General features: G+C 40.7%; 1 protein-coding gene across 1 annotated transcript in view; it reads right to left on the bottom strand.

Moving 5' to 3' along the window:
• The window catches only part of SUMF1 (sulfatase modifying factor 1), a 1,255,299-nt gene that overhangs the window by 716,189 nt on the left and 514,658 nt on the right, over nt 1-24,452 (bottom strand). The gene's annotated exons all lie outside the window — the stretch shown is intronic.

The raw sequence follows: 24,452 nt of genomic DNA, 5'->3' as shown, positions 1-24,452 counted from the left end.
GCGCCTCTTGAATGCAATGTTACACTAAAATACATTATATACTACTCCTGTTTAAAACTGTTAAAAACAGCTGAAAAACAAACTAAATTTGCATAGTACGTGGACAAAGCACTTACCTCCATTTGCTTTCTGTAATTAACCACTGAAGAACTCACAACAAAAGTTTACATTTCATGTAGAAGGCTGGGATATGCGTCTCTAATGCCCTCTGCATGAAAATGTACCACAATGACTCTGGTTACAATTTGTGGCCATTTTTATTTGTAAGTTTGTAAGACTGATGCACCTCAAGTATTGGCATTTCTCCTAAATATTACATTACATCATCAGAGGGGAACCATACAGATATGTATTGCATAATGACAGATGTTCTTGAAATGTTTGGAGACTGCGTATTGCAATTCAAAACTTCAGAAAATTACTGACGAGGTAATCTGTAAGACCACAATTCTATTACTCTTTCTATGATAAGGTAGACAGACATATAAACAGACAGAAACCGACTATATTACCTGTTTACAGACTGCATATTACATACTAGAAACAAGTGGACATTAATTTAAAGACGTGCACGGTTTTCAAGATGTAGCAGTAGTATAAACTAAAAACAGAGCTCTGGGCAGAGAACAGTTTAAAACAGCGAAGGCCTACTGAAGTGTCTGTGACATCCATAAGTTCAGAAAAGAGAAACAGTGAAGTAAAATGGACAGTATCTGTAAAAAGTGTGGTGGAACAGAGATGGGAAAATCAGATGGTAATGTCAGCTAAAGGAGGAAACTCTTCACACCATAGGGGAAAGAGTGACCAAATGAACTCAGATTTTCAAGATACATTGTTTCCTGTTGGAATACATAGAAACAATAACAGAAAGCTGCAGGATATTTAAGCTGATTTAACTTGGCATTCAAAAGAAATGATTTCTATGCAAACTGCTGAAAAGGATATAAAAGAAAGATGGTGGAACAGTAATTAAAATATGAACAAATTAGCACAGAAATTGGCTGAACATGGAAAGACAACTTGAGGTTTACAGCAGTACCAGAACAAACAGAAAGGAAGGATTGTAAAGCCTTTATGAGAAAATGTCTTAGCAAATGAACTAAACATTTTACTATGAATATTAAAATGGAATGAGGAGACACAGTAAATATTCCTAATTTGAGACTGAAACATTAGCCAAGACACATCCAGTGCTGTTGAAGTGACACCCTGACCAAATGTGCAAATATAGGAAAAGAGGCTGTGGATGGATGGATGGATGGATGGATGGATGGATGGATGGATGGATGGATGGATGGATGGATACACTGAGTAAATGCACACATACTGGCTAATCGAGTTTGATCTGACAACTACACCATTTTAAATATCTAATAAAATCCAAAGGAGCTATATTAAATTAATAACACTGGCTGCAGGAATGAACAACTGGTAAAGTGAACATGAAAGAATGTAGACAGTATGGATATCTAGCCACATAAGGATAACAGGGACAGCTTCAGAAATAAAATGCTGCAAGTAAGTGAAATAAACAGATCACTGAGTTATAGTTGCTTTTTTCCAGCCCAAATAAGTAAACTGGGATCACAGTCTGATTAGAGAGGTCTAGAAGAAGCTCTTTTTACTTCTGTATGTACATAGAATCTGCTCTGTTGCTTTGCAAAAAAAAAAAAAAAAATGCATATATATATATATATATATATATATATATATATATATATATACACACACATACATACACACACGCACATACACAGAGAGAGAAAGAAAGATTGTTAATAAGCGGTTTGTTTCCTGGGTACAGAAGGAACTGTTTATTCTAATTAGAGATCACCAATGTAACTTCGGTACCACCAATGAGCGAAACACTTCCAGTAGACACCGCCGAGAGTCTTTAATCCAAAAGTTTAATCCACATAACGCCAAGACATACACTACAAACAGATAAAGACAAAACCACGATGAACGAATCTCATAGCACCAAAACAGTAAGACGCCAAAAGCAGTTTAGCGCTTTCAACCATAAAATACTGGTCTTCCTCAGAACTGCAAATGAAAACAGTCTACCCGTTTATAAAAACTTGTTGGTGCCAAAAATTGCATCTCGCCTTAAAGGCACATCCACATAATACACACATAACTATGTAATGTGGTGTATGATAATGCCTGCTTGTTTTGCACTCCAAAACTTGAGTGTATTAGTTTAAAATCACCCATAAAATTACAATGTAAAATAATCATATCGAGATTAGATATATTACAATATTAATATAAAATAACATTAATAAAAAATTGATAAAAAGTATTGCACAATCATGAATGTAATAAAGTGAATATATATAAGATTGCATTTAGTTTTTGTTTCTTAGCAATAATATACTAAATGAGTTAACTAACTATCAACGTTGCAAACTAATCTATGTTAAAATTAGTATTAAAATCAATTACTAATTAATAAGGTAGTAGAGATATTAGTAGTCAAAATATAATATTTACAAAATGTTCTATTAGATCATATGTCGAACAGAAGGTGTCAGACAGAAAGTAAGTGTGTATGCACATAGTATTTAGAATATATACATAATCTGATCATAAAGCATATATAGTAAATGGTATGAATAATAAAATATGTATAAACCTTTTCTAAGAAATAATTACTATCAAGTGATAATTAACTAATAAATAGATCCAACACAATTAATATATGTTGAGCAACATGTTTGATCGATGTTATCTATTAGCAAAAACCCAATTGTTCAGCCTCATAGTAATTGTCGAATAGCAAGTATATAAACTATAATAATAAACTTTTGGTATATATACTGTCATTCAGTCCAGATGGGCTGGTGGCATCTAAATACAATTGCCACCAAGCCTCCCTATATGCAAGCAATCCTTTAATATCACCTCCCCTAGGATTGCTGACGATTTCTTCCAGTATTGCAAATTTAAATGTGTGTTCTACACCTGATAAATGAACGTGTCTATACAAAGCATTAGTTGAATCCTTCACCCTAATACTATATAAGTGATTATAAATACGCTTTTTTAGACTCCGTTCAGTCCTCCCCAAATAAAATGCCTCACAGGTGTCACATTTCATCAATAACAGCAGTAATTACTTGAAGTTTACGTATGCCATTGACACTACTGGTTTACCATACTTAGACACTCTGGTAACACACGAAGATGGGAAGGTGAGATCCAGAATTTACAGGAAAACTACTTTTTCCAATAATTATTTGGATTACACCAGTTGTCACCCCCCCCCAAAGTTAAATACAATGTCTTTAAAGGACAATGTATTAGAGCCGCAAGAATGGTAGATATGGAAAAAGAATTAATACAAATCAAAAAGTATTTTTCACAACGTGGGTATCCTGAAAGCATGATGGAAGAGATTGTGACGTACATTTTAGAGCAGTGGGGTACCAGGTATAAACCACTACTGGGTTCAGGAGACATTCAAACTGTTCTTAATTTGAATAATAATGGAGTGGGACCTAGTTATTTAAGGGCTTGTATTATACCATATAATGTTGGGACTGATAAAATCAAACAAATTATTTTTAAGTTTTGGTATTTGATAAGTAGTGATCAGCAGCTAGTTAATATTTTGGGTACTAAACCCAGATTTGTATATAGGATGGGGAATAACATGAAAAAGTTATTAGAGTACCACACAAAAGACAGTAGGAAGTATGGTAGTAATATAGGTAGCAGAAAGTGTGGTTTCTGCAACTATTGTAAATTTATGTATTGTGACAACAAAATTTTACTTGATAATGGACACAAAAGTTTGATCACATGTAAAAAAGGAAATTGTAATACTAAACAAGTTATATATCTAGCGAAATGTGACACCTGTGAGGCATTTTATGTGGGGAGGACTGAACGGAGTCTAAAAAAGCGTATTTATAATCACTTATATAGTATTAGGGTGAAGGATTCAACTAACGCTTTGTATAGACACGTTCATTTATCAGGTGTAGAACACACATTTAAATTTGCAATACTGGAAGAAATCGTCAGCAATCCTAGGGGAGGTGATATTAAAGGATTGCTTGCATATAGGGAGGCTTGGTGGCAATTGTATTTAGATGCCACCAGCCCACCTGGACTGAATGACAGTATATCTACCAAAAGTTTATTATTATAGTTTATATACTTGCTATTCGACAATTACTATGAGGCTGAACAATTGGGTTTTTGCTAATAGATAACATCGATCAAACATGTTGCTCAACATATATTAATTGTGTTGGATCTATTTATTAGTTAATTATCACTTGATAGTAATTATTTCTTAGAAAAGGTTTATACATATTTTATTATTCATACCATTTACTATATATGCTTTATGATCAGATTATGTATATATTCTAAATACTATGTGCATACACACTTACTTTCTGTCTGACACCTTCTGTTCGACATATGATCTAATAGAACATTTTGTAAATATTATATTTTGACTACTAATATCTCTACTACCTTATTAATTAGTAATTGATTTTAATACTAATTTTAACATAGATTAGTTTGCAACGTTGATAGTTAGTTAACTCATTTAGTATATTATTACTAAGAAACAAAAACTAAATGCAATCTTATATATATTCACTTTATTACATTCATGATTGTTTGTGCAATACTTTTTATCAATTTTTTATTAATGTTATTTTATATTAATATTGTAATATATCTAATCTCGATATGATTATTTTACATTGTAATTTTATGGGTGATTTTAAACTAATACACTCAAGTTTTGGAGTGCAAAACAAGCAGGCATTATCATACACCACATTACATAGTTATGTGTGTATTATGTGGATGTGCCTTTAAGGCGAGATGCAATTTTTGGCGCCAACAAGTTTTTATAAACGGGTAGACTGTTTTCATTTGCAGTTCTGAGGAAGACCAGTATTTTATGGTTGAAAGCACTAAACTGCTTTTGGCGTCTTGCTGTTTTGGTGCTATGAGATTCGTTCATCGTGGTTTTGTCTTTATCTGTTTGTAGTGTATGTCTTGGCGTTATGTGGATTAAACTTTTGGATTAAAGAATCTCAGCGGTGTCTACTGGAAGTGTTTCGCTCATTGGTGGTACCGAAGTTACATTGGTGGTTTGCACTACTATTTTTGTTTGGTTCTAATTAGAGATCAGGTGTAGTTGGGAAAATATTTGATAAAAGTACATGAAGTGACACAAAATGTGACAAAAGCAAACTGTAATGGACCAGTCTGTAGCAGAAAGACAAGAAATATAAGTTAAATGGAATAAAACACAAACGTTACCTTCTCATAAATTGACCATTGGATTGACAGGAAAAAAAGAAGATGCCAGCTTATATTTACAACAGTAAACAAATAATTTTGCTACTAAAACAAACTGTCTTTCTTTAAGCCTAACCAACAAGTGAACACACTGTTGCAAACTAAAAAAAAAAAATAAAAACAAAGGAAAAGAAAAAAATAAAGTTTACATCACTTGTAAATCATAACGAAAGAAAATGAGCAATAAAGCTGCCAAAAACAAAAGAAATCACATCTATACAGAAGCATAGCCAATGAGCAAACTAACATCTGTAATATAAGAGTTTTATTTTAAAGATGCCTCTCAAAATGTCTGCTCTTGACTGCAATGTAAGTTAATGTACTGGCTTGCAAGTGTGCAGCAAGACAACACAAACATGATTCCAACCTGAATGCAGAAAGTGGATGTTGTCATGCTGTGAATCAGCATGAAAAGTTTCAATTTCCACGCTGCCATACATTAAAATGGACAAGGTTTTGAAAGCCATTTCTTGTTAATAAGTAAATCCACACTGTTGACCGTAGCATCCCAGAAAACTTATTTCTCCTGGAATCACCACAAAACAATCAGTCTCTACAAAAGACTAAGTATACCAGATAACATAACGGCCTGCATTTTCATCATGAAAATGTTGCACTTTCTGAGCCTCTAGTTAAACTGTTCAACCTCACAGGGTTTGTGCCTGCTGCCTAGATAAGAGCTACTGTAACCCCCTAACACAAGGGTATCACCTCTACAGACCAGAGTAACTATAGGCCTCTCAACCTGAGCAGCCTTATGGACAAAGCCATGGAACTTATAGCATGTAAAAAAAAAAAAAAAAAAAAAGTTTCTGGCTTTGCACACAGTGCAGACTAGAGAAGTTGTTGACTGCAACTGAGCTACAAAATATAAGTATCTTGATTCTTTTTTTGATTATTTTTACAGATTACTGTTTTTACAATTTAATATATATAAAGGACTTTGTCTATTCAGTATCTTCACAAATCCTTATCTGTTTAAAAACTTTCATTTGTCTCTGTAGTGCTTGCTGTCTTGTAAGCTATTGTGTAAACTGAAACACTTCCTCTGTGTAATTATCTCTTGGCTAGTGGGGGCTGGTTCTTTTGTGTTCTTGTAAAAAAAAAAGTTTCTGTCTTTGCACACAGTGCAGACTAGAGAAGTTGTTGACTGCAACTGAGCTACAAAATATAAGTATCTTGATTTTTTTGATTATTTTTACAGATTACTGTTTTTACAATTTAATATATATAAAGCACTTTGTCTATTCAGTATCTTCACAAATCCTTATCTGTTTAAAAACTTTCATTTGTCTCTGTAGTGCTTGCTGTCTTGTAGGCTATTGTGTAAACTGAAACATTTCCTCTGTGTAATTATCTCTTGGCTAGTGGGGGCTGGTTCTTTTGTGTTCTTGTAAAAAAAAAAGAAGAAGTTTCTGTCTTTGCACACAGTGCAAACTAGAGAAGTTGTTGACTGCAACTGAGCTACAAAATATAAGTATCTTGATTTTTTTGATTATTTTTACAGATTACTGTTTTTACAATTTAATATATATAAAGCACTTTGTCTATTCAGTATCTTCACAAATCCTTATCTGTTTAAAAACTTTCATTTGTCTCTGTAGTGCTTGCTGTCTTGTAGGCTACTGTGTAAACTGAAACATTTCCTCTGTGTAATTATCTCTTGGCTAGTGGGGGCTGGTTCTTTTGTGTTCTTGTAAAAAAAAAAAAAAAGAAGTTTCTGTCTTTGCACACAGTGCAGACTAGAGAAGTTGTTGACTGCAACTGAGCTACAAAATATAAGTATCTTGATTTTTTTTTATTATTTTTACAGATTACTGTTTTTACAATTTAATATATATAAAGCACTTTGTCTATTCAGTATCTTCACAAATCCTTATCTGTTTAAAAACTTTCATTTGTCTCTGTAGTGCTTGCTGTCTTGTAGGCTATTGTGTAAACTGAAACATTTCCTCTGTGTAATTATCTCTTGGCTAGTGGGGGCTGGTTCTTTTGTGTTCTTGTAAAAAAAAAAAAAAAGAAGTTTCTGTCTTTGCACACAGTGCAGACTAGAGAAGTTGTTGACTGCAACTGAGCTACAAAATATAAGTATCTTGATTTTTTTTGATTATTTTTACAGATTACTGTTTTTACAATTTAATATATATAAAGCACTTTGTCTATTCAGTATCTTCACAAATCCTTATCTGTTTAAAAACTTTCATTTGTCTCTGTAGTGCTTGCTGTCTTGTAGGCTATTGTGTAAACTGAAACATTTCCTCTGTGTAATTATCTCTTGGCTAGTGGGGGCTGGTTCTTTTGTGTTCTTGTAAAAAAAAAAAAAAAAAAAAGAAGTTTCTGTCTTTGCACACAGTGCAGACTAGAGAAGTTGTTGACTGCAACTGAGCTACAAAATATAAGTATCTTGATTTTTTTGATTATTTTTACAGATTACTGTTTTTACAATTTAATATATATAAAGCACTTTGTCTATTCAGTATCTTCACAAATCCTTATCTGTTTAAAAACTTTCATTTGTCTCTGTAGTGCTTGCTGTCTTGTAGGCTATTGTGTCCCACCCTCCCTCCCTGTTGGTGTCTTGCTCTTATACTTGGTGGCTTTGCAGTTGCCCGCCCCTACTGTGACACACCTCCCAGTCTAGTGTCATTAGCTCATTCTGCTTAATACAGAGAACACATTTGATAAGGCCTTCTGTTCCTCCTTTTTCCCTTTCAAAAAGTAAAACAAAACTTTTTTTTTTTCCTCTTTCGCCTGAACCTTCTTGTGTTCTGACTGTCCTTCTCAAACATTTTGGAAATATACAGTATATTTCAGAGCATTTGTTATAACTGTATTTGCTATAACCGATTTAAGTATTTTTCTGGCTTTTGATTATTTACTGCTTAGCGACTGCATTTTAGCCTGTTTATACAGCTCTGCATTCTATTTAAACTGTTTTTGTGTTGATTAACTGTTTTGCACTTTTAAAAGTTAGTTGCTTAATTTTACCTGTAGGCTAACACACTCAAGTGCACTAGCCGCTTAAAAGCATTTATAGCATTTACTGTCTGTTTTTCTTCTGTTTTCTGCAAAAAAAAAAAATCTTGTTTTCCCGCCTTACTGAACTAGAATAGTCCAGTCTTCAGAGTTTGCTGACCTCTGGGCTTTGTCTTGGTTCCTGTGCTATTCCATATCCTTATTTGGATAAAAGGAAGCGTCTTTGTTCTCCAGTGGGAGTGGGGAGCACTAAGCGGCCTGTTTGTCCCTAGAGGAGTGGTTCCAGCCAGAAACTTGTAGTCTATTGGCCATTTTGGGTCAATTCCTAGCTCTTTTCAGCCCCCTGTAATAAAGCCCGCTTTAGCGTGCTTTTTCGCTTGTATTCAACTCAGCACAGCTCCTCGTGGTGTCCTGCAGAGTTCTACAAGCAGCAGAGAGCAAAAGAGTGACTTTTTTCTGATTTAAGTATTTTTTCTGGCTTTTTGATTATTTACTGCTTAGCGACTGCATTTTCGCCTGTTTATACAGCTCTGCATTCTATTTAAACTGTTTTTGTGTTGATTAACTGTTTTGCACTTTTAAAAAGTTATTTGTTGCTTAATTTTAGCTGTAGGCTAACACACTCAAGTGCACTAGCCGTTTAAAAGCATTTATAGCATTTACTGTGTTTTTCCTCTGTTTTCTGCAAAAAAAAAAAAAAATCTTGTTTTCCCGCCTTACTGAACTAGAATAGTCCAGTCTTCAGAGTTTGCTGATCTCTGGGCTTTGGCTTGGTTCCTGTGCTATTCCATATCCTTATTTGGATAAAGGGAAGCTTCTTTGTTCACCAGTGGGAGTGGGGAGCACTGAGCAGCCTATTTGTCCGTAGAGCAGTGGATCCAGACAGAAACTAGTAGTCTATTGGCCATTTTGGGTCAATTCCTAGCTCTTTTCAACCCCCTGCTATAAAGCCCGCTTTAGCGCGGAGTTGCCCATAGAGCACCATCGGGCAGCGCCGGTTAAACTATTTCTGGCTCCGTAAAGTCTGCTCTTCAATTTTTCCCTTAGAACCTCTCTACTTGCAATCTAAACAGTCTATTCTCTATCTCAAAAGCTCAGCACTTGCTCCTAAAGCATTTTTATATAGGTAAAGCTCAGCACTTGCTCCTAAAGCATTTTTATATAGGTAAAGTACTTGTATACTAAACAAAGTACTACATTAGCCTAGAATCCCCTTGAGTACCCATTTCCCTATAGGTCCCTTCTGACTCAGTTACACAGCAAACTTTTTCACTTCTAGCATGTCGAAGGGTCAGTTGCTAGCGTCCTCTCCTGTTCAGCTGGTGAATCTGGGCATCTTGAGGCAATATTACAATTGCCTCATGTACACAGACAACCCACTCCTTCTCCCACAAAACACAAATACATGTGAGAGATGCAACTATATAGCCAAACTGGAGGCTGAGCTCTCTCAACTCAGGACTGGCAAGACCAGACAGGAGGAGAAGGAAACCACGCACACCACAAACCCAGTTTCACATAGAACTATCACAACTGCAAAACAAACACATAAACACACAAAGACATACTCGGAGGCACTGATCAAAAATCTACCAAAACTACAGAGGCCTCCAAAGCAGACACCCAAGCAACTGCCACCTCAAGACATAAGACATGCAACACACAGTTCTCAAAATCAGTGTGCTAAACAGTCACAGCCCTGAAGGCCAAACACAATGCCAGACACACTTGTTATAGGTGACTCCATAGTCAGACACACTGACGTCCCACTCACCAGACTGAACAAGGAAAAGATCACAGTAAGCTGCCTGTCAGGCGCTAGAATCCGCCACATAACACAAGCACTCAGGTCACTCCACAGCAAGTACAAGTATGACTCAGTCATTGTCCATGCCGGTGTGAACGACCTGAGACGTACCTCCCTGGACTACATGAAAAGAGATATAGAGGAACTCTCAGATTATGTAGCCCAGGCCGGTATGACCCTAACCCTGAGCAGTATCCTACCCTCACCAAGAATGATGCCACAATACAGAGACAAAATTATCAGCTTTAATAATTGGCTTAATTACTGGTGTCATTCTAAGGGGATCCAATGTCTGTCTGCCTGGGATGACATGCTTGACAAGCCACGCTGCCTCGCAAGGGACGGCTTGCACCTGTCACCCCTGGGCTTCCGGATATTGGCAAAGGCTCTTGCCACCCCCATAGTGCCTTTTTAGGCAAGGCTCAAATGATAAACCTACCGCCCTAGAAAACAAAAATGGAGAAAACTAAGGGAAATACTGCTCAATGCCAGAAGTCTAAACCTCAAGATGCACGCCTCGAAGCCCTCCTCAGTATGGAGAACATCGATGTCTGTGCTGTGACTGAAACCTGGTTCAAGGCTCCTGACAACACCCCAGCACTATCAGGTTATACCTCATATCATGCTCCGCCCCAAAATCCGGACCGAACCACAAAAGGAGGGGAGTATCCATATTCATAAAGGATACCCACACCTCCAGGTTAGTGGCAATGCACGAAGCATCGGAGACCATCCAGGTGCAATTAACCATAGGTAAAACTGCCCTACAGTTTGTAACATGCTACAGACCACCTTCTCAAACTCAGGAAACCCACACAGCCTTCCTGAAGACACTGGAGAGTATGAATGTCTCTCCAAACACCATCATATTGGGTGACTTCAACTACCCAAACAGACTGGGAACATTATTCAAGCCCCAACACCCTAGCCCAAAGGTTCCTTGAGTTCATAAACTCAAATGCTATGGAACAACTAGTCACCATTCCCACAAGAGGAGAAAATATACTAGACCTGATCATCACAAACATGGGGACAAAATGCTCCACACCGGAAGTATATCCCTCATTGGTGAGATCAGACCATAAATTAATCTCACTGGAGATCCACATCCCGCCACCACCCCCAGCAAAAAAGACCACAGTGAAGAACTTCTCAAAAGCAAACGTCACACTTTTTAAGACTGGAGTGGTATGCTTCATTCCCCGAGCCAGTGGAAACCACAACCCACGCTGCTGAAACCCTTACAAATGCCTTCTACGAGCACCTCCAGGAATGTATGGATCAAGCAATCCCTAATAAAATCAAGACCCTTTCCACCAAAGGTAGGCGCCCGGTCTGGTGGACTCCAGCCATAAACAAACTCTACAACAAGAGGAGAAAGCTACTACATGACAGAGCAAAATCCCTAAATGGGAAGGCATCTCTGATCAATACTAGCAAAAACTATGATCACTCATAAAATCATCCAAGGCCAACTTTGAGAGAAAAATCGCTAATGACACAAAAGACAATCATAAAGCCTTCTTTAGCTATGTTAGAAACCTGGGTGGAAACTCCCAGATATGCTCAGAATTAGTCCAAAATGATAAAAAATCACTGAACCCACAGACATTGCCAACATACTGGCAGACAGGTTCAGTGCAAATTTCTCCTCCCTCCCCCAAAAGGAGAAATATCTATCCCACCAGAGTCTAGCCTCCCAAACATCTCAGATGCCCAGGTGAGAGCTGCTCTCTCTAAAGCAAAAACACAGCATCAATGGGACCGGACGGTGTCCCCGGCTGTGTGCTACACAAACTCAATGAGGAACTAAACCCACACATAAGGCTGCTGTTTAATCTTAGCCTTACTACAGGATACGTGCCCAAAGAATGGCGACGGCAACTGTGGTCCCACTCCACAAAGCGGTGCTTCTACGGACCCTGGAAATTACCGCCCCATAAGCTTGACGAGCCTTGTCTGCAAAGCTATGGAGAGGATCATAATGGAACTCATAAATAAAGACATTGGGGACCTACAGACACTGGATCCTACCCAATTTGGCTTTGTCAAGGGCAGATCCTGCCTCTTGAACTTGGTCGACTTTTTCAAAACAGTCACTAAGGCCATTGATGAGGGTAAGGCAGTTCACACAGCCTACCTTAACCTAGAAAAAGCGTTCGACACAATACCCCACTCGGGCATCATAGAAAAGCTCACCAGCTTAGATGTAAACCCATATGTCACAAGATGGGTTGCAAACTGGCTCAAGGACAGAACACACAGGTTTAGAGTTGCTGGTGCCATGTCAGACTCTAAGCCGGTCACGAGCGGTGTCCCACAGGGCTCAGTCCTGGGCCCCCTCTTGTTCGGCATTTATTTTCTGAAGTGCAGGCAAACATAGGGGATTGTGGCTGACAAAATTTGCAGATGACTGCAAACTGGGCACCATAATTGACACTCCATCAGACACAGACATCCTCCAGAGAGGTCTCATAGAAATGGATAACTGGTGCCAGAGCCATGGCCTTAAGCTAAATGCCAAAACATGTATAGACATACCCTTTGGGAAAAACAAGGTAACCCCTAATTACCACATAGGTGGTAATCCATTAAACACTGAAGAATTTATCAGGGACCTGGGGACCCAAGTTGACAGTAACCTCTCTTTTGACACTCACATTGCCAAAGTGGTTAGGAAGACTTTCTACATTGCCCACCTGATCATGAAGGGATTCACATCCAGATCAGGAGAGGTCATTGTACCCCTGTACTCTTCACTTATCAGACCAATGATTGAGTACAATGCCCCATTCGGAATGTACCTTACCCGACACCTGCAGCAGTTGGAAAGACCCCAAAAGTTCCTCACCAAAAGGATAAAGGGGCTCAAACATATGTCATACGATGCCCGAATGAAGAAACTCCAGCTCTATTCAGTCGCATACCGTCTGCTCAGAGGTGACCTGTGCCTGACATACAAGGCCATGTCCAACTCGGAATTAATGGACATGCTCCACCTCAAAAAATCCAAATCCACCAGAGCCATGAGAGCAAGAGACTTAAACCTCAACACGGATATAAATAGGATGTGCTGGAGGGACAGATTCATCACCCAGAGACTCCCTACACTATGGAACAGAATCCCAGTCCATGTGAGGCAGAGCCCCTCACTGACTCTGTTCAAGAGAAATCTTGACGAGTGGATGGGAGATCGTAGGTTTACCCCGGGAATCATCTCTGTATCACTGCTGGACAGAGGCACAGCAAACTAATGGGTATAGCATTCTCATCCTAAGGGGTGGTGAAAGCCACACACACTCTGGCTAGGCTTATAAATGCCCTAGGGCAGATAGCCTAGTATGAACCTATGAACCTATGAACTCATTTATGCAAACATAGGGAACTTAACTAAACTAGACCCAATTACTTTGGTTTTGTGAAGGGTAGGTTCTGTCTACTAAACCCAGAAGCTTTTGTACAAAGGTTACACATACTGTGGAAAGTGGTGACTTCTTAATCATAACTCACTCTTGACATGGCCAAGGCTTCTGACACTATCCAACATGGTGATGTTTTTTTTTTGAAAATAGATAATCTTAATGTAAACTCCTGTATTCACTACTCAACTGCAAACTGAGTAGTCAATAAATCTCAGGTTGGGAAAGTTGCTGGTACCTTCTCTGAACATAAAATTCTGAGTAGTGCTAGATCCTCTTCTGTTTAGTATTTATTTTGCAGACATTCAAGCCAATATTCTAAATGTGTGATCCATCAGGTTTGCAGATCACTGGAAGATGGATACCGTTTGTCTACTCATGCACGAGATACTAAGCAAGGGCTGGAGCATGCACATACCTGGTGTACAGAAAATGGTCAAAATTGCAGCACAGTAGAATTAAGCAAAATAAACCTCCTCCCATCTCGTGTGTTACAAAGAGTACGCCTCGAGGCACATATAGTCATGAGAGACCTGGGCACCCATAAGGAAAATTCTCTCATTTGATAATCATGTTTCCACCGTAATCAGGAAGTCCTTCTATCTAGCCAGTTAATTTCCAAGGGAATATTATCAAGATCCAAATAACACATCCCACAACTATACTCTTCTCTTCCCATGGTTTAACAGAATAGCAGGCATTAACCCAAAGACTACTAAATAATTGGGGCTAAGGAACTGCACAAAGTTCAAAAGCATTTACAGACTGCTTGCAACCCAATACACCATCCTACCTATCTCAAGCCTCTCCTTACTGACAAAAACATATTTTATCACACTTTATGATGGAATTTAAGTACTGGTGTCATTCAAAGGGGATCCAGTATCTGTCTGCCTGGGACGACATGATCGACAGACCATGATGCTTTGCCAGAGATGGTCTGCACCTGTCGCCTCTGGGATTCAGGTTACTGGCTAAGGCTCTTTCCATCCCTATACTGCCTTTTTAGGCAAAGTTAAAAGGACAAAACCACCACCGTAACAGGTACAAGCATGCAAAATCTGAAGGTAATGTTACTCAATGCTAGAAGTCTAAACCTCAAAATGCACTCTCTCGAGGCACTCCTAAAAATGGAGAACATTGATATCTGTGCAGTAACTGAGACCTGGTTCAAGGCTCCAGAGAGCACCCCTGCAATACCAGGCTACAACTCTTACCACACTTTTTGGCCACCAAACCAGGACCGAAAGACTAAAGGTGGAAGTGTGTCAATATTCACCAAGGATATTCACACCACCAGGCTAGTTGCCCAACACAATGCGTCTGAAATTCTCCAGGTGCAATTAATACTAGGTAAGACTGCAATCCAAATTGTAGCTTGCTATAGATCCCCCACCATACCCCAAGATTCTCACTACAACTTTCTAAACATATGGAAAATATTAAGATAGAGCCAAACACCCTAATACTGGGTGATTTTAACTACCCTGCCATTAACTGGGAAAACTATTCATGTACCAACACCTTTGCCCAATGGTTCTTGGAATTCATAAATTCCAACACCCTGGATCAACTAATCCATAGTCCCACCAGGGGCTCCAATATCCTAGACCTGATCATTACCAACATGGGAAATCTATTCTCCACACCTATGGTCACCCCCTCGTTAGTCAGGTCTGACCATAAGCTAATCACCCTTAACATCCACATCCCACCCCCACCCACACCCCCCAGTAAGGAAACCTTCATAAAAAACTTCTCCAAAGCCAACTTCATGCTACTCAAGTCAGAAGTGACAAACTTCATGACACCCATGCAGACGGGAACTGAAAGTTCAACTGCTGAATCCTACACTAAGGCACTGTACAAGCACATCCACTCATGCATGAATCGTGCCATCCCAAATAGAACCAAGATGCTCTCATCCAAAAAAAGGAAGCCAATCTGATGGTCCCCTGCCATAAACAAACTTTACAACAAAAGGAAGAAACTGTTGCAGAAAAGAGGAAAATCCCAGGATGCAAAAAACTCCCTTACCAGCCTCAGTAAGAAACTGAGATCCCTCATAACATCCTCCAAAGCTAGTTACGAAAATAAAATTGCCAAAGATTCCAAAGACAACCACAAGGCATTCTATAATTATGTCAAGAATCTAAATGGCAATGCTCAGATCTGCTCTGAGCTAAAACAGAATGGCATTAAATATACTGATCCCAAGGATATTGCCAATATCCTGGCAGATCGAGTCAGTGCCAACTTCACCCCCCTCTCACCCCCTAAATGGCCCATCTCAATACCGGAAGACTGCCAAATTCTGGTAATAACGGCCACACAGGTAAAAAAATGCACTCTCCAAAGCTAAGAATACAGCATCCCGGGCTGTGTACTACATGAACTACAAACCACGATGAATCACTGGTAACCAAAGAAGTTTCAGTAACCTTGAATCCTTGGATTTTCAAATAAACGTCTTTATTCAAACACAGGACCGATACAAGAACCAAAAAATTCTTCACATAGGAACTAAGCGCTTTCACCCTTTCGTCCTAGGGCATCATCAGAGTACAAATTCTAGTAAAATCATCATCCCTTAAATACATACTCCTAGATAATTAATTAATTAATTATGCAATTATCCAATTAAAACAGTTGTCTCCTAAAATAAAAGGTATAGTCAAAGAGAGAAGTTAAAGTCATGTAACCTAGCCAGAACATAAAACAGTAAAACTAGTAACATAATAAACAATATATGTATAAAATATCCAATGTATACAGTGCATATCTTGAAAAACGCCAGAAATATCATGTAATGAATAATGACAATCATAATAGATAAAATATAATGTAAATATAAATATTGAATAAATATTATTAGTTAAAATGTTAATTATTTAAAAATATGTATGAATATATGTGTATATATTATTTGTGAAACTGTTAATAAATATTAATAAATAATTATAAATAATAAATATAAATAGAGGTTTACTAAAAAATAGTTTATACACATTACATAGGTATATTGACACAGAATAAAAATAATTTGTAATAAAAGTATTTGTAATAAAAGATAGTGTAAATAAACATATTCAGTGCAAGTACGAACATATAGTTAAATAAAACTAAAACTAAACCAATTCTTGCACTGTGTAGACTATGAACTAACCTTGTAAGAAATATTGATAATAATAATTTATATTGTAGAAACAATTGTTCTAAACATTGATTACTGTATGGATTACTATATAAATTGTGATTTCAAGTTAAGTATGCTGGCAATAGATATTTGATCATTAATGCCAGGCCACTTACTGGCATTTAATCTAAGTTGCCAAAGGCATTCTTTAGCTTCTAAATAAGGTTTTGATGTCACCACCTTTTTGTGCTTTATTGTAAGGTATTCTGTCAATCACAAAAAACAAGATTTTTTTAAAATTGACACAACCAATACTATGATTGTATAGAGCACTAGTCTGCTTTTGATTCCTAATAATCACTCAAATGCTCAATAATTCTTGTTTTGAGTTTTCTATTCGTTTTCCCTACATAATATGCTTGACATCTTCTGCACGAAGCTACATATACTACCATAACCGAGTTACAGTCACATACTCCTGGACATCTGATGGTCTTCTCGTAATTAATAATTGAGAGGTATGGTCCATTATTAATAAATCTACATATGCGGCATGCGCCACATTTGTTCATCTTAGATTTCTTAAACATTTCATTATTTACACAATTTTCAAACAGACTTTTTAAGTTTTTACCCTTACTAAAAGTACTCTGATGATGCCCTAGGACGAAAGGGTGAAAGCACTTAGTTAATATGTGAAAAATTTTTTGGTTCTTGTATCGGTCCTGTGTTTGAATAAAGACGTTTATTTGAAAATCCAAGGATTCAAGGTTACTGAAACTTCTTTACTACATGAACTACAACATGAACTGGCACCTCACCCAAGTGTTATGTTTAATCATAGCCTCACCTCAGGTTTCGTGCCCACTGAGTGGCGCAGAGTTACAGTTATCCCACTCCACAAGGGAGGATCCACCTTGGATCCCAGAAACTACCATCCCATCAGTCTGATGAGCCTTATTTGCAAGGCCATGGAGCGTATTATCATGGAACTTATAAACAAAGTCATTGGCAACCTTCAAACACTGGATCCCACCCAGTTTGGGTTCGTGAAGGGCCGATCTTGTCTCCTGAACCTGACTGACTTCATTGAATCAGTCTCCAGAGCCATGGACAAGGGTAAGGTGGTCCACACAGCCTATCTAGACCTTACCAAGGCCTATGACACCATCCCCCACTCTGGAATCATAGATACATTTACTAAGCTGGGCATTAATCCCAACGTCACCCAATGGGTTGCCAACTGGCTTACTGATAGAACCCTCACTGTAAAAGTAGCCGGACTCCAAATCCAACTCCAGACAAGTGACAAGTGGAGTACCTCAGGGTTCAGTCCTGGGACCACTCTTGTTTGGCATCTACTTCTCTGAAGTACAGGCCAACACTAAGGGACTCTGGCTAACAAAGTTCGCAGATGACTGTGAACTGGGAGCAATTACTGAATCCCCAAATGATGTGGATACTCTACAAAAGGGCCTTACAGAAACAGATGCTTGGTGCCAGCGCCATGGGCTGAAGCTCAATACCAAGAAATAAGAAGTTATGTACTCACCATAGCGTTCCATCCGAGTAGGTAAACTTCATTTGTCAGCAACCTATGGGTATCAGATCCATATTGGATCCGTGCCGGCAGCTTCAAACAGCCAAGATCCGAGCTCCAAGCTCCTCCCCTTTACCCATAACCCCCTGCTATCCCTTCCTGACCTCAGATCAAGTTTGCTTTTCAGCATAAAAATATAGAACACCAAAGAACCACCTCCAAAGTCTAACCTAAAGACAATCCGCAAAGACAAGCAGGATTCCTTTGAGTATCCATATGGATCAGGGGGACGGAGGGGGGGGTCGGTTGCTGACAAATGAAGTTTACCTACTCGGATGGAACGTTATAGTGAGTACATAACTTCTTAATCTGAAGTAGTTAACTTCATTTGTGCATCAACCTATGGGACAGAGTCCCCAGCTACCTAATTCTTGGGAGGTCCTCATGGAAGGATATTACGGAGCAATGCAGAGCCGAAGGAAGCTCTCCCTCTAGAGACAATATCCAATTTGTAATGGTTTATGAATGTATGAGGTGAAGCCCAAGTGGCTGCTGAACAAATGTCATCAAACGACACCCTAGATTGAAAAGCAGCAGAGGTAGAGATCGATCGAGTAGAATGGGCATGGACATCTTAAGGTGCAGACCGGCCAGAACTCTCATAAGCCAAAAGGATACATTGTTAGATCCATCTGGACAAAGTGACTTTTGATATAGGTTTTCCGAAAGTGGGTTTAGCAAAGGATACAAAAAGCTGGTCTGATTTCCTGTGATCAGCTGTCCTGTGCAAATAAAATCTCAGTTGCCTATGTACGTCTAGAGAGTGTAGCTTGTATTCACCTTTATTCTGGTAATTTGGAAAGAAGACTGGTAAATTAATAGATTGGTTGATAGACTCCGAAGCAATTTTGGGCAGAAAGGAGGGATTGGTTCTGAGTGAAACTCTATCTTTGTGAAATATTAAATATGGTGGCTTGGCACAAAGGGCTTGAAGTTCCGAAACCCTTCTGGCCGAAGTGATGGCAACAAGAAAAACTGTCTTCCAAGATAAGTATTTCAGATCCACTGAAGTTGCAGGCTCAAAGGGAGGAGCTGTCAGAGACTGAAGAACAAGGGTTAAGTCCCAAGGAGGGACTGCATACTTAACTGGAGGCCTTAAAAGGAAAGTGCCTTTTAGGAAGGTCTTACATAATTTAGACGAAGTCAAAGGGCCGAGATGACTCCCAACATGATAGTGAGAGATTGCAGCCAGCTGGACTTTGACCATAGAAGAGCTAGCACCTTGGTCGAATAAGCCTGATAGAAAATCTAACACTGCTGGCAGTGGAGCTGTAAAGGGATCTAAGTTTTGACGCTCTGCCCAAATAGAAAAATGCTTCCATTTGCTATTATAAATCCTTCTCGTAGACGGGTTGTGAGCGGCTACTAGTATAGCCTTGACAGGGGACGAGATACCGGGAGTCCGAGCTATCAGTGGAACTGGATCAACCAAGCTGTCAGCTTGAGGTTGTCCAGGTTCGGAATTGACAGGCCTGATGGGTGAGAGATCAGATCCGGCATGGGATCTAGAATCCATGGGGGATTCACTAGATGAGACCATAGGTCTGGGAACCAAGGTTGAAGAGGCCAGAATGGGGCAATGAGGATTATTCTGCTCCCCAACCGTCGGGCTTTCTGTAAGAACTTTAGCATCAGGGGAAGAGGAGGGTAAGCATAAAGTAGACCGGGTGGCCAAACATGCACCAGAGCGTCGCGGGGGGATTCCCCGGATGGGGGAATTAGAGCGAAGTAGTCGCTGCACTTTGCGTTCACAGGCGAGGTGAAAAGATCGCAGCGAGGTTGACCCCACTTGGAGAAGATTAACTTCATTACTCTGGGGTTCAGAGACCACTCGTACGGTGAGAGAATGGCTCGACTTAGCCTGTCTGCCAAGATGTTGGACCGGCCCGGAATGTGCGTCGCTATGAGAAAGCGGTTGTTGGATATCGCCCATTCTCACACTCTCATGGCCTCCCGGCAAAGTGGATAGGACCTGGTTCCCCCTTGTTTGTTGATATACCAGACAACCGACATTGTCTGTCTGAATCGCAAGTGTTCCCAAGGGAAGAAGGCTGTGAAGTGCCTGCAACGCCAAAAGCACCACTCTTATCTCTAGGACATTGATATACAAAAAGGTCTCCGAATGGGTCCATGTGCCTTGGACAGTCCTGCCCATGCAGTGCCCCCCCCCCCCACCACAGGCTAGAAGCGGCCGTGGTCACCGTGGCTAGAGGAGGGGACATAGAGAAGGGGCGCCCTTTCTGGAAGTCAGGGGACTAGAGCCACCATGAGAGGGCTTTCCTGCAGACCCGGCTGAGGGGAACGGGGAAGCTCAGGGGATGTCGCAGGAGGGACCACTGGACTTGCAAGGTCCATTGAAGAACTCTCATATTCAAGCGCGCCAAGGGGAGAAGGTTGATAGTTGCCGGCATAGAGCCTAACACCCTCAGGACCAATTCCGCAGAGGGAGCTGGGGATTGAAAAAGGGCCAATATGTGGAGTTTTAAAGTTCGAAGCCAGTCTGGAGTCAAGAAGGCTAGAAGCTGGTTTGTGTTCAATCTGGCTCCAATGAAATCTAGAATTTGGGTTGGAAGAAGGGAAGATTTTTTGATGTTGATCGTGATCCCCAGCCGGGGAGCTAGATGGAGAAAGTAGCCTCTGGCTGTGCATAGTAGATGCCTGGTGGGGGCAGTCAGGAGCCAGTCGTCCAGGTACGGAAAGACCTGAATTCCCTGGAGTCTCAGGTGGGCCGCTACAACTGTCAAGACCTTGGTGAACACCCTGGGGGCTGTGGTGAGACCAAAGGGAATGACCCTGAACTGGTAATGGCTGGCTCCTAGCCGGAAGCGGAGAAACCTCCTGGATCATCTGTCCATCAGAATGTGGTAGTACGCATCCTTGAGGTCTATGGAGCACATCCAGTCGTTCTCCTGCAGAAATGGGAGAATGGATTGGAGCGTGACCATCCGGAACTTTTCTTTGGCTACTGACAGGTTTAGGAAGGACAGGTCGAGGATTGGTCTCAAGTCCCCTGTCTTTTTTGGCACCAAGAAGAACCTGGAGTAAAAGCCTGATCCGGACTGCTCTGGGGGGACGTGCTGGATTGCTCTTTTTTCTAGCAGCTGGAGGATTTCCTCGGCTGCCGCCTCCCTTTGATTGGGTGGGACATCGAGGAGGCTCCGAGGAGTGGGAGGGGGATTGAGAAATGGGATCTTGTAGCCTCTGGATATTATCTGAAGCACCCAGTGATCTGTTGTAATGGACTCCCAAGCTGTTAGGAGCCTCGAGAAATGCCACCCGACTGCCTCCAGAGTGGAGCAGTCGGGTAACCCTTCACAGTTGCTGTGTGGGCCGATCAGAGAAAGGTTCTCTGCACCCGAAGTTCTTCGGACCCCCTCTGCCTCTAGGGCGGCACCTACTCTGTCCTCCTCTGCCTCTGAAGGACGAGGGGTCCGGAGCTAAACGGGATTGTTGAGACTTCCGGAACCACATCTTCTTCTGTCCCTTTTGGTTCCTCGAGAAGGACCTCTGGGGAGCAGAGAAGCGGACTCAGACGGCAGATAACGTCTTCCCGTCTTTCTTGCTCTGGACCAATGTGTCGCGTACGGTCTTGCCAAAAAGGGCAGAACCATCAAACGGGGCATTTGCGAATGACTCCTTGAAAGGTTCCGCGAAATCACAGTGGCAGAGCCACGCCTGTCGCCATAGGACGACGCCCGCTCCGCTGGCTCTAGCGGCTCCTTCCGTGGCATGGGATAGTAACCACATAGAGGTATTAGAGATAGATTTGAGAGTGGCCATTCAGGTTGAGAACACTTTCTTATCCTCTGCCAACATGAACTCTGGGGGCGACTCAGCGTATTCTTTAATAAGATCCCACTGGAGTCGTATCACGTGTGCCATATAATTCAGCAACCTCACAGAGAAGGTGGCTGAAGCGAACACCCGCTTCCCCAGATGGTCCATCGTCCGAGACTCCTTGTCTGGAGGATGGACCGAGGAACTCTCCTGTGCCAGTTCCCTTTTGGTGGCAGCCACCACCAACATGGCATCTACCGGGGCTCCCTTGCTCCAACATGACTTATCCAAAGGGGGGCTGAGGATTTTGTCAGGCCTCTTTGGAATGGGCTCCACAGTGTACGGTTCCTTCCACGCCCTGGTAATAATCAGGTCTACCAGGGGGACGGCAGGAGGGGACACCCAAGAGGTAGATGGGCCTGCATCAAATGCCTCCAGAAACACATTCTTGTCAGAGGAAGGGTTTGGGGCTGACCACCCCCCTCTGATCCAAACCATCTCCATGATGTCTCTGAAGGAGATGTCTTCAGGGGGTGACCTTCCCCTTCCTCCAAGTCTGTGTCCTCTGTCAAGGTCTCAGGTGAGTCCAAGTGCCTCCTTTTGCACTTGCGTTTGTGAGGACCCCCCTCGGGGGGGCTGTCCGAGGAGGCCTCACCAACTACATCCTGTTCCAGGCAAGGGAACAATCTGGGACGTTTGTGCAGGCTGTCCCTGGGACCGGGTGATGGAAGGTAGACCCGTCTGAGAGGGAGTGCAGGGTGGAGCCGTAGCCAAAGCCAGGGGCCTGGAGTCCCTCGACAATACCCTCTCCACATTAAACGCCAAAGGAGAGCCGCTCCCTATTGGATCCGAAAGCAGACCCTCCCTCGGATCCGATGTGCGGATTGGGGCCGGCGCCGAGGCAGTCGGATCCATAGGGCCAGCATGCTCCGACCGCGATGGAGCCGAAGTCATACTGACGCCTCCGGATCCGAAGCTCAGCTCTCGGCTCAGAGAGTTCAGATCCGAAGAAAAGGGACCCGGTAGCTCAAGCAGATAAGTCCAGAGCCGGACTCCTCACAACAAAGCTCAAAACCAAAATCAAAAGATGGCTCACAGTGACAAGAGGAAAGGTGATTTAATATTTTATTTAAACAAATAAGTACATGAGCATCTCAGTGGCTTTCAATTGTTCAGCTTTTTCAAGTATCAAACATTTCACTAAAAACACATAGACCTTATATATATATATATATATATATATATATATATATATATATATATAAAATCAATACATCCTGTATCTTCAATATTGGATTAATGCTTGTCAGTTGTAAATTTATTAATCCAATCATATTCTGCGTCTTCTATCTTTAGTGTTATGTCTCACTTTCTAAAATTATCACATATACTTTGTAATACTGCAAACTCAAAACTATGTTCCTTCCCTTTTTCTCCTATATGCTTAAAAAGGCATTAGTTTCTACACTGCAATATATCTCAGACTATGCTCTGATATTCTGTCCTTCAAACTCCTATTCATTTTACCTATACAGAATGACCTATATATTCACACCGCCAGGCTAGTTGCCCAACACAATGCGTCTGAAATTCTCCAGGTGCAATTAACACTAGGTAAGACTGCAATCCAAATTGTAGCTTGCTACAGATCCCCCACCATACCCCAAGATTCTCACTACAACTTTCTAAACATACTGGAAAATATTAAGATAGAGTCAAACACCCTAATACTGGGTGATTTTAACTACCCTGCCATTAACTGGGAAAACTATTCATGTACCAACACCTTTGCCCAACGGTTCTTGGAAATCATAAATTCCAACGCCCTGGATCAACTAATCCATAGTCCCACCAGGGGCTCCAATATCCTAGACCTGGTCATTACCAACATGGGAAATCGATGCTCCACACCTATGGTCACCCCCTCGTTAGTCAGGTCTGACCATAAGCTAATCACCCTTAACATCCACATCCCACCCCCACCCACACCCCCAGTAAGGAAACCTCCATAAAAAACTTCTCCAAAGCCAACTTCATGCTACTCAAGTCAGAAGTGACAAACTTCATGACATCCATGCAGACGGGAACTGAAAGTTCAACTGCTGAATCCTACACTAAGGCACTGTACGAGCACATCCACTCATGCATGAATCATGCCATCCCAAATAGAACCAAGATGCTCTCATCCAAAAAAAGGAAGCCAATCTGATGGTCCCCTGCCATAAACAAACTTTACAACAAAAGGAAGAAACTGTTGCAGAAAAGAGGAAAATCCCAGGATGCAAAAAACTCCCTTACCAGCCTCAGTAAGAAACTGAGATCCCTCATAACATCCTCCAAAGCTAGTTACGAAAATAAAATTGCCAAAGATTCCAAAGACAACCACAAGGCATTCTATAA

The sequence above is a fragment of the Protopterus annectens genome, chromosome 7.part0, assembly GCF_019279795.1.
Source record: "Protopterus annectens isolate FY-2018-M chromosome 7.part0, PAN1.0, whole genome shotgun sequence".
NCBI lineage: Eukaryota > Metazoa > Chordata > Ceratodontiformes > Protopteridae > Protopterus > Protopterus annectens.
Note: the sequence above shows the minus strand (reverse complement) of the source record. Positions and strands in the feature narration are given on the sequence as shown.